Source organism: Coenobita brevimanus, chromosome 100 (genome assembly GCF_032717465.1).
Source record: "Coenobita brevimanus isolate Jiangsu-jjx chromosome 100, ASM3271746v2, whole genome shotgun sequence".
NCBI lineage: Eukaryota > Metazoa > Arthropoda > Malacostraca > Decapoda > Coenobitidae > Coenobita > Coenobita brevimanus.
This window is the reverse complement of record NC_137053.1, coordinates 17839110-17853156: the sequence shown is the minus strand read 5'-3', so window position 1 is coordinate 17853156 and position 14047 is coordinate 17839110.

The window sequence follows — 14047 nt, the reverse complement described above, 5'->3', positions numbered from 1 at the left end:
CTAGCAAACACACGTATCAGGGATGCACGACGTTTTATCTTCTTGGGCCACATACTTCAGCTAACTTCTTACTGTGGACAGCAAGATTCATGAGGCACCATTGTAATGTTTTATACCGAAGTTCCAAAATTTCCATTCGTTCACACGTATAAGTTCAAATTCCAGCTGGGGCAGGGAACAGTTTGAGATTTAGAATTTCATGAAATCATACCTTACTGATCTACGGTACCACTGAATCAACTGACATGTCGCAAAAACACCAGTACACCAGTCGTGTACGGGCAACCCAACTTACAGTCAGTATGGAGGGTGGATGTTGACACCCAAGTGGTGACATGTGGAGGTGTGCAATATGAAGGAGTACTCCTTGTTTCCAGGGAACGGACTGTCAAACCTATGCCCAGAGTCGGACAAGAAAAAAAAAAAAAACATGCATGCACGCATACATGCATCCCTTAATGTGCATATTCAACCAGGTACAGTACTTTTAATATTAGTCGACTGAAGCCGATATATAAACCTTTATACAAAGGTCTTGATTTTCAGTACAGTGCAATGCAAAATTCAAAGACAGACCAGGTTTTCAGTACTGCTGGTATAAATTGTAAAGATTAATAAATGGAAGAAGTCATAAAAAAAAGTGCTACAGCATAAGTACTCTCTCTCTCTCTCTCTCTCTCTCTCTCTCTCTCTCTCTCTCAAATGTAAGAACACACGTTATCTCATATGAAAATGGTAACCGCCGATATAATGTTTAATGTAAACAATGATAAGTTATTCCACATCATAAACATGCGGAGAGAGTAGATCAAGCAGAAGAGAATAATTTATTTCAGGTGTATGAAGGTCTACAGTAGGTTGTTGAGTGTTTCATGTACAGGCAACAGTTACCTATGTAATACAGATGCACATTATGATGTATTTACTCTTAGCAGAACGTATAGATACTGCGATGGTTTGTGATGCACGTGTAAACTAGACTACAAACGAGTGAGCTAACTTGTGTTAGGCTTCAGGCAGGTTGTAGATAATGGCTTCCTGTTATCTTGCTAAATGACGGATGAGTAGATGATGTAGCCAAACCTCCCTCTTTCTTAAAATCTGGAGATATGTTGTAGTTTACAGACATACTGAACACCACACAATTCCCCTCACGTCCTTTCGCTGAGACTGCCTTTATCGCTCTCGCTCTCTACTCTTATAGAGGAGCGAATGGGGATGTCGGAAGACGTAAAGTACTGGCTAAGCAGGGTTATCATTTACGAGAGAAAGCATGAAACTGCCAGTCAAGAACAAGAAAGAATGTCATACACGATCATAGCCACTAGCTCAGCCAAAACATACATATATCTCTTGCAATCGTCAATTGTATTTCACTTTGTTAATGACAGTATTTATTACATAGTAAGGAGTATAATATGCTGGTAAGACAGTTATCGTAAGGTACTTATACTGAACACAAACTTATTATATATATATAATCAGGATAGGATATACTTGTAAAACAATGATCCTAACATGCATCTTGTGAATAAAAACGTGATAATTATGCTGTAGCCTACTGGTATACATTGTCAGAGCACTAATGAACATACGAGTAATATACTCACATACATTGTTAGAATACTAGATATACACATAGACTTTGTCAGAATATTAATATACAGAAACAAACAGACAAGCTAAATAGGAAAGATAATGTATCATGTTACAAAGTGCACAGTATCATATGAAAAATTACTGTTTCGTAGAAACGTGGAAAGAAGCAGCTATCTATGTAGTAAGTTACGAAGCAGTCTTTCACATTACAGTGCAATGGACTTTAAATCAACGTATAAAATAATGGACACAAGGTTCCTGCAGAACATCTATGCAAATGGTATTTCTGTGATATATTATCACAGGGATAAATACAAAATGAGTGAAGAGAGCTTAAATAAGAAAAAAATAAAAAAGGAAATATTGATGGAGAATATCAGACGCACTTACTCCTTGTAGAGGACAATTGGCTTACGTCAGAAACCACAGAATATTTATGAGTAATGTTCAGTGACCTCATTAGGCAGATTCTTAGATTGGGTATAATGAGTGGCACACCCGCGACTCGCGAAGCAAAGGCGGGTGCAATGTTTTGATCACTATGTGTGTGGGGGGTGGGACAAAAATAAAGCAGTTTTTGTCCAGTTTCAATGTGGAAGGCTTAGGGAACAGGCGCGGAGCAAACCTATTGCCTTTTAGATTAGTAGGTCAGAGGGGAAGGTCACAGAAAAGGTCAAAGTCTGACTTAGTAAAATAAATTTAAATAGATTTCATCCATACTCAGGGAAAAATAAAATTTGGATTGGGTAAGAAAGAATGAAGAGCTTCAGTTATGAGAACAACAAGTATAAGGTCAAGCTCATAGGGGAAGGTCAAAATTTGCTCCGTGTGTGTTTCTTACAAGAATATATCAGTTTAAAACTCATGTTACGTGGTGGAAGGGAGTGAGGGTTATCCAAGGAGTAAACATGATTTTTAAACATGTCAAAGGTCAAGGTCATAGGGTAAGGCTAACTTGAGCATATTTATTAAGTTTTGAGCAAACTTTGTGCCGGGTTGAGGCTAGGGCAAGTATAAAAGGATCTGATTTTTTGAAAACTCACAGGTAAAAGTCAAATTCCACGGTTACATAATAAGATAATCTTACCGCTTTGGTCTGAGTTGAACGAAATTTGGGGGGTGAGCTAAAAATTGTGCAAGAACGAAAGGATTCATATTGTGAACAGTCCAATGTCAAGATCACAAAACAGCATCAAACTTCGATCCGTGTGTCTGTGCGTGGAGAAAATAACTAGAACAGTTTTGGCCATCTTATTACAATCCAGCTTGATGGATGACATGAAGATCACCCAAGAGGTTGGCATAATGCTTTTTTAAATTTAGGGCAAAGGTGAAGGTCACATGGTAAGGTCAGTTTCAAAAGTTTCTGCCCACCTTATGGAAAGGTTCAGGTCTAAACAAGTCAAAGAGCTTCAATTTCGAGCATATTCGGTCAAAGGTCAAGGTTACAAGATCAAGAAAAGTGGGCAGAGTGAGCTCAGTTAGATCTGATCTCATATGAACAAAAGTTGGTGGAAAGAGACAAGAATATAATACTTCGATATTGAGACAAATCTATCAAAGACACAGATCGCGAAACAAAATCGAATGTTCGGTCTGTAGACGAGCTGTAGGTCAGGACGTAGGAAGTTCCGAAATTTCCTTCTTGTATGGAATGAAAGAATGGAAACGTTCAGCACTGATTCCAATGGAACATAATTATGGCTGATGATAAACTGATTTAAGAATGTTGTAATTATATTCATGAAGACGAGGTACTAAAACAAATCTACTGTATATCACGAACAATGAAGTAAAAGATGTGGCACAAATCAATGGAAAGGTATGGTAAATGTGTAAGTTAAGCGTCGCAAAAAACGCCATCACAGTGTGTTTGAAATGGAATATTATGAATCAGTGCATGCTGTCCTTTATAGCCAATGGACAGACGACATGGAAATTCACGAAATGAAAGTAAAACGAAGTGAAAGTTAAATAACAAATATTAACTCAAGACAGACGGGGAGTCTTGCGAGAGAAATTGTTTAAATGAAGGCAGTTATAAGAATGTTGTAAGAACAGAACCCTATAATGCTCTACATGATCTGAACGGATGCTCACCATCCATTCTTTCATGTAGTATTATCTTGAAGTGAATATATAGTACAGTGAGGGACCCCCCCCCCTGCTCTCTCTCTCATCACACACACACACACACACACACACACACATTTGAACTCTCGGAGCGAGTGAACACAAATCAACAACTTCTGTGGTGTGCGTGCTTGGTGTGTGTTGGACGAGGCGATGTGATGGTTGCCGTGATTGTTGTGGCAGGGGGGTGAAATGGATATGGCGACTGCGGTTGAAACGGTTATGGTTACTGTTGTTGCTGCAGAAGTGTGATGAAGGTCTGAATGGAAAATGTAGTTTGGTACTGATGTTAGTTGTGGTACTTGATAATTATCGATTGTAATGGTTAAGCAAGAAGTAATGTAGATAATGACACCACAATTGAATAACTACCTAACTATTCCCACACCTAACTTCTACAGAACGATTACTCCGTATTTTCTGCATGTATGATATACCGGAAGAATTTTTCTTTTTTATTTCAGAGATTAGCCATTAGCCTCAGATTATATTAATATATTTGCTTTGGTACATTCCAAGATTACTTGAAAGAACCTGTGACTCAGGCCCGTAGTCTCGTTAGCTAAAAAGGCTTTTCTTTACACACACATATATATATATATATATATATATATATATATATATATATATATATATATATATATATATATATATATATATATATATATATATATATATGTAGTCTCGTTAGCTAAAAAGACTTTTCTTTATACACACACACACACACACACACACACACACACACACATATATATATATATATATATATATATATATATATAACGTTGGGTCTGGTTAGTACTTGGATGGGTGACCGCCTGGGAACACCAGATGCTGTTGGCATCCCTACGTGTCAAGTGGGGTTGGTGGAGGATTAGTGCCCCTCCCTGTAAAACAATTAACTCTAAGCCCTTGACCACCCCGTTTGGGATACATGGCGTCTGGCAATGGATGGATGGATGGATATATATATATAATGTAGCAGCCGTTGCTCAGTGGGTTAGAGCCCTCCGCTCTGACCGATGGGTCGGAGGATCGAATCCACCCAAGGGTCATTGGTAGACATCAGGAAAGGCATCCGGTCATAAAATGCTACACGCTTCAGGCCAAAAGTCCTCTTCCCAGGGGCAACGCCTTAGCCCTTCAGGGATACCAGGCGTAAAACCAAATTATATATATATATATATAGCATATGTATGTATGTATATTGTTACGGAACAAAGAAAGATAATGTACACTTTAAGTGAGAATACTAATAATCACTACTGTCCCGTAAAGGTCCAGGTTCAAAATAAAAGAGTTAGGTAAAATTACAAGTTAAAGTTTAATGCTCAAACTAACAACAAAACATTCAGGACTCATAAGGATAATGTAATGGCAAAAAACAGGTTAAATATATGGTTAACTGCAATAGCCTCTATTAACACGAAATTAACATGAGTAGATTTATCTAAGTCAGCCCTGATAAAATGAGATACCAGATAATACTCAGTGAATGCCAGATATATTATTACAGATACAAAATATTATTAATGATGGCTGACAAGAACCTTACATGAATTACAAAAACCTCACTAGGCCTACAAATTAACAACTTATGCTATACAGTACAAGAACAAAATGCAATAACACTTATACTCAAATTACACAGCTACTAGATGGTTGGAGACTTCCTGAGCACTCACAATAATAATAACTGTACAGGGGAGGACAGAGATTTGAGCAAAATGAGGAGTAGATCTAAGTGGCAATGATGCAGAGACTGAGCTCATTATATAGGGGCCGGCAGAGCTTGATACAACTTGTAAGAAGGACGCGCAAATGAAGCCATGGGGACAAAGAGTTGACAATCCTGCTCTGAACTACAGAAAGAACGACTTACTCTACTATAACGGTAGAAGGGGGACTGAGGCAGAACACGCTCGTGTTCAAACATGCAGCATACTGTGCATTAAAATTACACAAAGGATGATGAAATCATAGGCTATGTAACACCTCCCCACAAAGAAAAAGAAATTTACAAAGGAAATTTCTTATTACTCTAAAACAATCTATCTAAAGTCTAGATAAGCAATCTGCAATAACATTTTCTTTCCCCTTGACATGTTGTATGTCTAATGAATACTCCTGAAGAAGTAGACTCCATCTTGTCAATCTCTGATTTTTATCTTTAAACTTACTAAGGAATTTCAGTGGATTATGATCGGTATAAATGACTATGGGGTCAAAACCAGAACTCAAATAAAATGAAAAATGCTGTAAACCCAAAATCAAGGCCAAAAGCTCTTTCTCAATAGTTGAGTAGTTCTTTTGAGGTGGAGTGAACTTCTTACTGTAATAAGATACAGGATGTTCAATACCCTGATCATCCTCTTGCAGCAAAACAGCCCCAGCTCCTGTATCACTTGCATCAACAGTCATCTTAAAAGGCTTAGCAAAATTTGGAGTAGCAAGCACTGGCTGACTTAATAGGATAGCTTTAAGTTTGTTGAAAGAGGATTCACAGTTATCGGTCCAGACAAATTTAACTCCCTTTTTCAGTAGGTCTGTAAGTGGTGATACAAGAATAGTAAAGTTAAGAACAAATCTCCTGTGATAACCTACCATTCCCAAAAATCTTTGTAGCTCTTTCCTACTTTTAGGTCTGGGAAGATCACCTATAACCTGAACCTTAGCTGCTGGTGGTGCAACATGTCCATCACCAATTACGTACCCAAGGTACTGAACTTTAGCTTGATCAAACTCACACTTTGATAAATTAGCTACAAGATTAGCCTGAATCAAACGCTCAAGAAATTTACTGACATGGCATAGGTGATCTTTCCAGTTGTCACTGAAGATTAATACATCATCAATATAAACAACACACCCTGCCAAACCCTCTGTTACAACATTCATGAGCTTCTGAACAGTGGCTGGTGCATTCTTCATACCATATGGCATTACAGAACATGCAAAAGTCTTTCCTAGTGTTACAAAACATGAGATCTCCCTAGCACGTTCAGTCACAGGTACTTGCCAGTATCCCTTTAACAAATCAAACTTACTTATGTACCTAGCCTTTCCGATCTTGTCTATGCAATCTTCCACACGAGGGAGAGGGTAAGTGTCTGTTTTGGTTATCTGATTAACACGTCTGTAGTCAATGCAAAGCCGCTGTGACCCACCTGGCTTAGGGACTAGAGTGACAGGAGAACTCCACTCGCTCTGACAGGGCTCAATCATCTTGTGGTCCAACAGGTAGCCAAGCTCCTTCTCGATGAGAGGAACTTTCACTGGGTTCACACGGTAAGGAGGCAGTTTAACCCTTTAACCGCGGGTATTGTTTTGGTCTGACTGTCCTCTCCCGCGGGGGTTTCAGCCAAATGTAAACAAACCTTTAAACCTTAATAACTCTGCACAGAATAAAGCTAGAGAAAAAAATAAGGTACCATTAGAAAGTACTAACCTTCAGCTTTCCATTGATGTAGGTTTCATGACTTTGTTGACTTTCACAGGACGGGGAGAGCCGTTAGAAGTGAGGGGTGTGAAATAACTATTTTACGCCCCACATACCAGTACCAAATGCCAACCACTCTCTCATAATAGTAATATAAACATATATGAACACTATACATACGATAAACACCCACTCTGTGTTCACTGAGGTAGGTAAAAGGCACTTCCCTGCGGCTGTGCCCGCTCTTCACTGCGGCTGCGCCTCACTTCACTGCGGCGGCACCCGCTCACTGACGTTTCATGTGATCTTTTCATTCTTTCTAACTTCTAATATTATTTTACATATAATCTGGGCAATATACATTATATTTACACTGCACTTATTACTATATTGCGTCACTGGCGCATCACAGAATTACACAAGTGCCGCAGAATTACACAAGTGCCGCAGATTCTTTTATTACAATATCACTTATTATACTGGCCAATATTTACATTTTTTTCTAGGCAAAATATCCCTTATTACTACATTATCCATTATACAATTATTGGCAAAGCACGTCACTGTCGCATCACTATATATCACTGTCACTTTCAGTATTTACTCAGAGAGTGGTACTCGGCAAAGCACGGAGTTACACATAGAGCGACTTGGCATTCCAGGCACTGGTGTGTGCTCATTTTTCTCGTCCTAGGCCTCCGTGTGGTGTTATGACATACTCTGCAGCGGCCCTGTGACAACCTGCCACCTGCTGTAAGAGGCAATTTCACAAGCTGGTGCCGGCTCATGTAATTGCGACACTCAAGACGGTCAGGTTGTGTGTCAGAGTGTCGCCTCGGGATCAATGCCGTCACCTGACCAAATCGTGCAAGTAGCTGCTGCACGACAGTCTTGGAAAACTGTCTCAGTGATGGTTGCCTTATGCCCCCGACTTGTGACTTGTAGAGAATGAAGGCGTTGAGCATGCACATATCGAGCATGTGCAGGCAAGCCTTCCTGTACCATCGGGTGTTTCTCCTGAGACAGTCGATTTCGCCAATCATCATATCAGACTTATCAACAAGTCTCATATTGACATTGTAATCAATGACGGCATCAGGCTGCATAATTGGCTCTCCCGTCCTGTAGCTGACCTTCCCAGTTCTCTGCAATTCCCCCTTGTGGATGGTGCTGATCATATTCACGACCTTCTTGTCATGCCACCTGATCGCAAGAAGCTTGTCTGACTTCTTCAGGTGAACATCTCCCTTGGATGATGATGATGCTTCGGGAAAACTTGGCCACTCTTTCCTATAGCTCCGTACAGTGCCAACAGTGCCAATGCCGTGTTCAGCAAGGTATTTGGAGAGTTTCGGTGCTGTGTAGTAATTGTCTGTGTACAGCACATGATTACCACCAAAATACCTCTCCATCAGCACTTTTACAACGGAGCCAGAGAAGCCAAGGGGGTCTTTCCTGTTCACATCCATTGTACTAGCCAAGTAGATGACAAAATCCAGGATATACCCCGTCTCACAGTCACACAGCACAAAGAACTTTATCCCAAAGCAGTGGCGTTTGCTGGGGATGTACTGCATGAATTTGAGACGTCCTCTGAACAATACCAGGGATTCGTCTATGATGACTTTCCGCATAGGCCGGAAAAATCGCATAAATCGATCCCTAATCCTGTTGAGAAAATCCCTCACTTTCCACAAAGGGTCAGTTTGGGACGGGTTTGCATTGTCAGCGAAGTGCAGGTATCCAAGCAGCTGTCGGAACTGATCCCGTGACATATACTTCCCGAATATTGGGATAGTAGTAATGTCATCCACGAGCCAGTACTCCTCCAACTCATGTCTCTTTATATGGGGCATCAGAAACATTAGGGCAAAAAAAACATACAGCTCTCTGATTCCGACAGGCAACCACGACACTTGCTTTGGTGAGCCAATAGGTCCCAGCCCTTCTGCTGCACACTGAGCTGCATACCTATTGGTCTCATCGCTGACATGCTGCACAATTTCATCATCCATGAAGGCCAGGAAGTAGTCAACAGTCATCTCCTGCGTTGCATGGGAAGGCAGGCTGTATTCCAGCATTTGTCATATCAAACGGTGGATTGTGTGGCTGAAAATCTGCACCGTCAGACCAAACAAATGCATCCACTTTCCCTGTGCATGGTTCAGTGGCAGTGGCAGCTTGCATTGCACTCGTTTCCCCATGAGAAGGAGCTGAGGTGGAGGCAATGGGTGAGGCAATGGGTGAGGCAGGAGGTGAGGCAGGAGGCGAGCAGGAGGGGGGTGAGGCAGGAGGCAACGGGGAGGGGGGTGAGTGCGGGGGCGGTGAGTGGGGGGGTGGCGAGGGTGAGGGAGCTGAGCGGGGGGGCAGGCGGGGGGGTTTCTGACCTGGTGCGTGGTGAAACTTGACCCTTTCTACCCCGCTTATCACCTCTCTTATCTCCTCGCTTATCGCCCAGCTTTGCCCTCCAACTGCCACGCATCCCCTTTGTTCTAGGCCTGCCTGCCCTGCCTGCATGGCCTGCACGGCCTGCCTTCCCTCGCTTTGCAGGCTTTGGGAATTCGTACTCCTCAGATGATGTAGACTAAGGAGAGGGCACAGCAGATGATGATGATGATGTGAGGGCAATAGGGCTAGGGGAACGGGAAATTGATGGGAAATGCTTACTAGGGCCTGGTGTGGGAGACGTGAGCCTGCGCTTCACTCCCTTCCCACGTGCAATACCAGATTTGCCCATAGGAGCCTTTCCTTTCCCAGAGTAAGTTGGGGGTGGTGGGGGGGAAACAACACGATCACTTTCATCACTGTCACTATCAATGGAAAATGGTTCACCACCAATCACTGCCAAATCATCACTACTTGCTGTGAGTGTGTCACTTTCACTGCCACAATCAAGAGTAGTACTTACTGTTTTGTCCAGCTCAGTTCTAATTTCAGGAGTGCTCAACCCCTTCTGCCTCGCTGTCGACAGTTCCTTTACCGGTGTAGAGGTAGAGGGAACACGCACTAATCATTTTAGAGGAGGAAGCGAGTGACGATGAGTCGGGACGGAGCGCCATTCTCACGCACAGAGCTGGACAGATACTGACTGATGCGGGTCAGGGCAGGGGTGGGGGGGGCCTCCTCGGGGTTGGAGGAGGGAGGTGTGGGATAGCTGGCGTGAAAGAACTCGACAGCTACTCTTGCTTGAGACACTTTGCGTGCCGGGAAAATGCGCGGTGTTCAAAATATTCACGATCATTCCAGAATGACACCCGCGGTTTGGTCCAGTTTTGTCAATGTCATTCTGGAATGACATCCGTGGTTAAAGGGTTAATTGGCTTTACGTCTCCAACATCGACATCATGCATCAACACAGTGGTTCTTCCTGGAGTGGCACGGAACACTTGCGGGTACTCCTGCAGTAATGCCGAAAACTCCTGCCTTTCCTTGGGAGCTAGATGAGAAAGCTTAGTCTGGAGATCATTCATGATATCAGGATTCTTCCCCAAACTATCACTCAGGCTCATACTGCATGGGAGAGGTTCACTTGCAGACTCGGGTGGAACAGCTACAGTGCAGACTGGGTTATTTTCGTCCCGCCTGTGATATAACTTTAGCATGTTGATGTGACATAGTTGCTTGTTCTTTCTACGATCTGGTGTGGCGATGACATAGTTGACATCACTGAGTTTCTTCTCCACGAAATAAGGACCACTAAACTTGGCTTGAAGAGGTTGCCCATGAACTGGTAGCAGAATCAAAACCTGATCTCCTGGCTGAAAGTGGCGTAACCTGGACTTCTTATCATACCAAGTCTTCATCTTCTCCTGAGCAGCTCCTAAATTCTCTCTCGCCAGCTGTAAAGCAGTGGACAGCCGTTCTTTGAACTTCATCACATACTCCAGCAGGTTGACGTCATCTTCCTCCGACAGCCAGCATTCCTTGAGTAGCTTAAGGGGTCCTCTTACTTCATGGCCAAACAGTAGTTCAAAAGGTGAGAAGCCCAGTGATTCATTTGGAGATTCTCTTGCGGCAAACACAACGAATGGAAGACCTTTATCCCAGTCTTTCTGATGTTCCAAGCAGTATTTCTTGAGCATCGATTTGAGTGTTTGATGATATCTCTCCAACGCTCCTTGGGTCTGGGGATGGTAAGCTGAAGACGTGATCTGGGTGATGCCCAACTCTTTCAGAGACTGCTTGAAAACGTTTGACATGAAATTACTTCCCCGGTCTGACTGTACCTCCCTGGGCAGACCAAACTTTGTGAAGAACCCTAGCATTTCCTTAACCACGTTCTTTGCTGAGATATTTCTAAGTGGAATGGCTTCAGGATAACGAGTAGCCATATCAATCAGGGTCAACACATAAGAAAATCCTGAAGAAGTCTTAGGAAGAGGGCCCACAATATCCACCAACACACAGGTGAAAGGCGCCTCAAAAGGAGGAATGGGAACTAGAGGTGCAACCTTTTCGGTCTGATTACACTTCCCCACAACTTGACAGGTGTGACAAGACTTACAATACCAGGAAACATCCCTGAAGATACCTGGCCAGTAGAAGTGTTTCAAAATGCGTGCCACAGTCTTCCTCACTCCAAGGTGTCCTGCCAAACTGGAATCATGAGCCACTCTAATGATATCCTGCCTACAAACACGAGGGATGACAACTTGATGTACAACCTCCCATTCACAGTCGGCTGATGCTGTTGGGGGTCTCCACTTCCTCATAAGTACTCCTGACTTTATATAATAACAAGTAGAAGCACCAGCTGACTCTTCCTCACTGCAAGCAGAGTTAGCTAGACAATTCAACTCAGGGTCAGCAACCTGCAACTCAACCAACTCTTGACGAGACAAATTATCAACACTACGGGGTACTGCCTCCTCTGGTGAGTGGTCCAAATTATCAAGAAAAGTGTCAGCTAGGATAACATCATCATCATCATTATCCTCTAAGTCACCAGTAACTTTAGACTTAGCCCTAGTGACAGCACATGCAGGGAACATATCAGGGACATCACAATCACGGGTCGCAGCCACTGGCTCACTAGACAACTGAGGAGCTGGACACACTTGACTTCCACCAATATCATTTCCAAGTAAGAAAGTTACACCTGACACTGGGAGTGTCTCAACCAACCCAACCATAACGGAACCATTAACAAAACCAGACTCTAAATTCACTCTGCACATAGGGACAGAGAAGTAATTATTCCCTACACCTTGTAAGATTACAGTTTCATCAGAGGAATTAACATTAGAGCCTAGAACACTGGTCAGCATAAGGGATTGGCAAGCACCTGTATCACGATATATTTTAACTGATTTCCTGTCATTATTGTCCAGAGGACTAAAACCACAGACAGGAAATTAGCACATGAACTCTTGAGAGTGTCACCCACGTTACTGCTCAAAAGAGGAGCTCCATCATGAGATTTTAAGTTACCCCTCAAAGCAGGTTCAGTTAACTCAGTTAAAGAATTCTGGGAACTCTCAAGGGTGGACACTAGACCAATTGACTGAATATTTAAAGACTCCCTTTTGTTCACATCACGCTGTCTCCTGAAACATTTCTCCGTAGTATGACCAAGCTTACTACAATAAGTACAACCTAGAGGTGAAGCTAGTATTACTTCCTGAGAAACATCTTTATTCTCTTTCCTGTTACCTGTACTCTGAGTAGAGGCAACGTACTTACTCTCAGCTTTCCCTTTTTCTTTAGAATATCTCTTGTGAGTGAGAACATATTCATCAGCTAAAACTGCAGCATCAGACAAATTATTCTTTTCTCATCAAGATATAGGCTTACATCTTTATAAATACACCTTTTGAAGTCCTCCAGCAAAATCATCTGCTTAAATTTACCAAAATCAGAATCCACATTCTTAGAATCTAACCACTGCTCTAACAGATCTTCTTTGATTTTTGCATACTCAACATGGGATTGCTTATCTTGCTTGTAAGTTGTCCTAAATTTTACTCTATAAGCTTCAGGAACAAGCTCATAGGCCTTAAGAATCAAGCTCTTAACTACATCATAATTATCAGATTGATCCTGAGGCAAAGATGCATAAGTTACTTGAGCTTTACCGGTGAGAACAGTTTGAAGGAGTACTGGCTAATACTTTTTGGGCCAATTAAAACCTGTAGCTACCCTCTCAAACAACTGAAAATACTTTGTTAAATCAGATTCATTAAAAGGAGGGACAAGTTTAACATTTTTAGCCACATCAAAATCATCTGAGCTAGATGATCCAGTTCCACCTTGTTTCATGCGATACTCATGGTCTGCCTGAATCCTAGCAATTTCAATTTGTGCCTGAGCCTGTACCTGTGCCTCTTGAATACGAGCATTTGCCTGAAATTCAGCCTCCGAATACGAGCCTGAGACTCCGCCTCCTTAGCCTGAGACTCAGCCTCCTTAGCACGTGCTTGAAATTCAGCCTCCTTAACACGAGCCTCCTGCAGGGCTAGCTGTAACTTAGCTAATTCAATCTGCGTTTGCTCATTTGGAGGAGTTACATTAAACAAGCTTTTATTAATCATGCCAACAATTTGATCATTAGAATGATGAGACTGAACTGCAATTTCCAATTGTTGAGCAACAAGCTTAAGTTCATTCTTTGTTCTGTTTTCTACATCACACACTGTTTGCACATTTGACAAAAATCTTTGGCTTCATCAAGTGTAGAAATAGTAGACATCATGAATAAATCACAGTCACAAAATATCAAGCAATATCCTTATGATATCCTGAATATCCTGATATGGGGTCGCTAAATTTATGTTACGGAACAGAGAAAGATAATGTACACTTTAAGTGAGAATACTAATAATCACTACTGTCCCGTAAAGGTCCAGGTTCAAAATAAGAGTTATGTAAAATTACAAG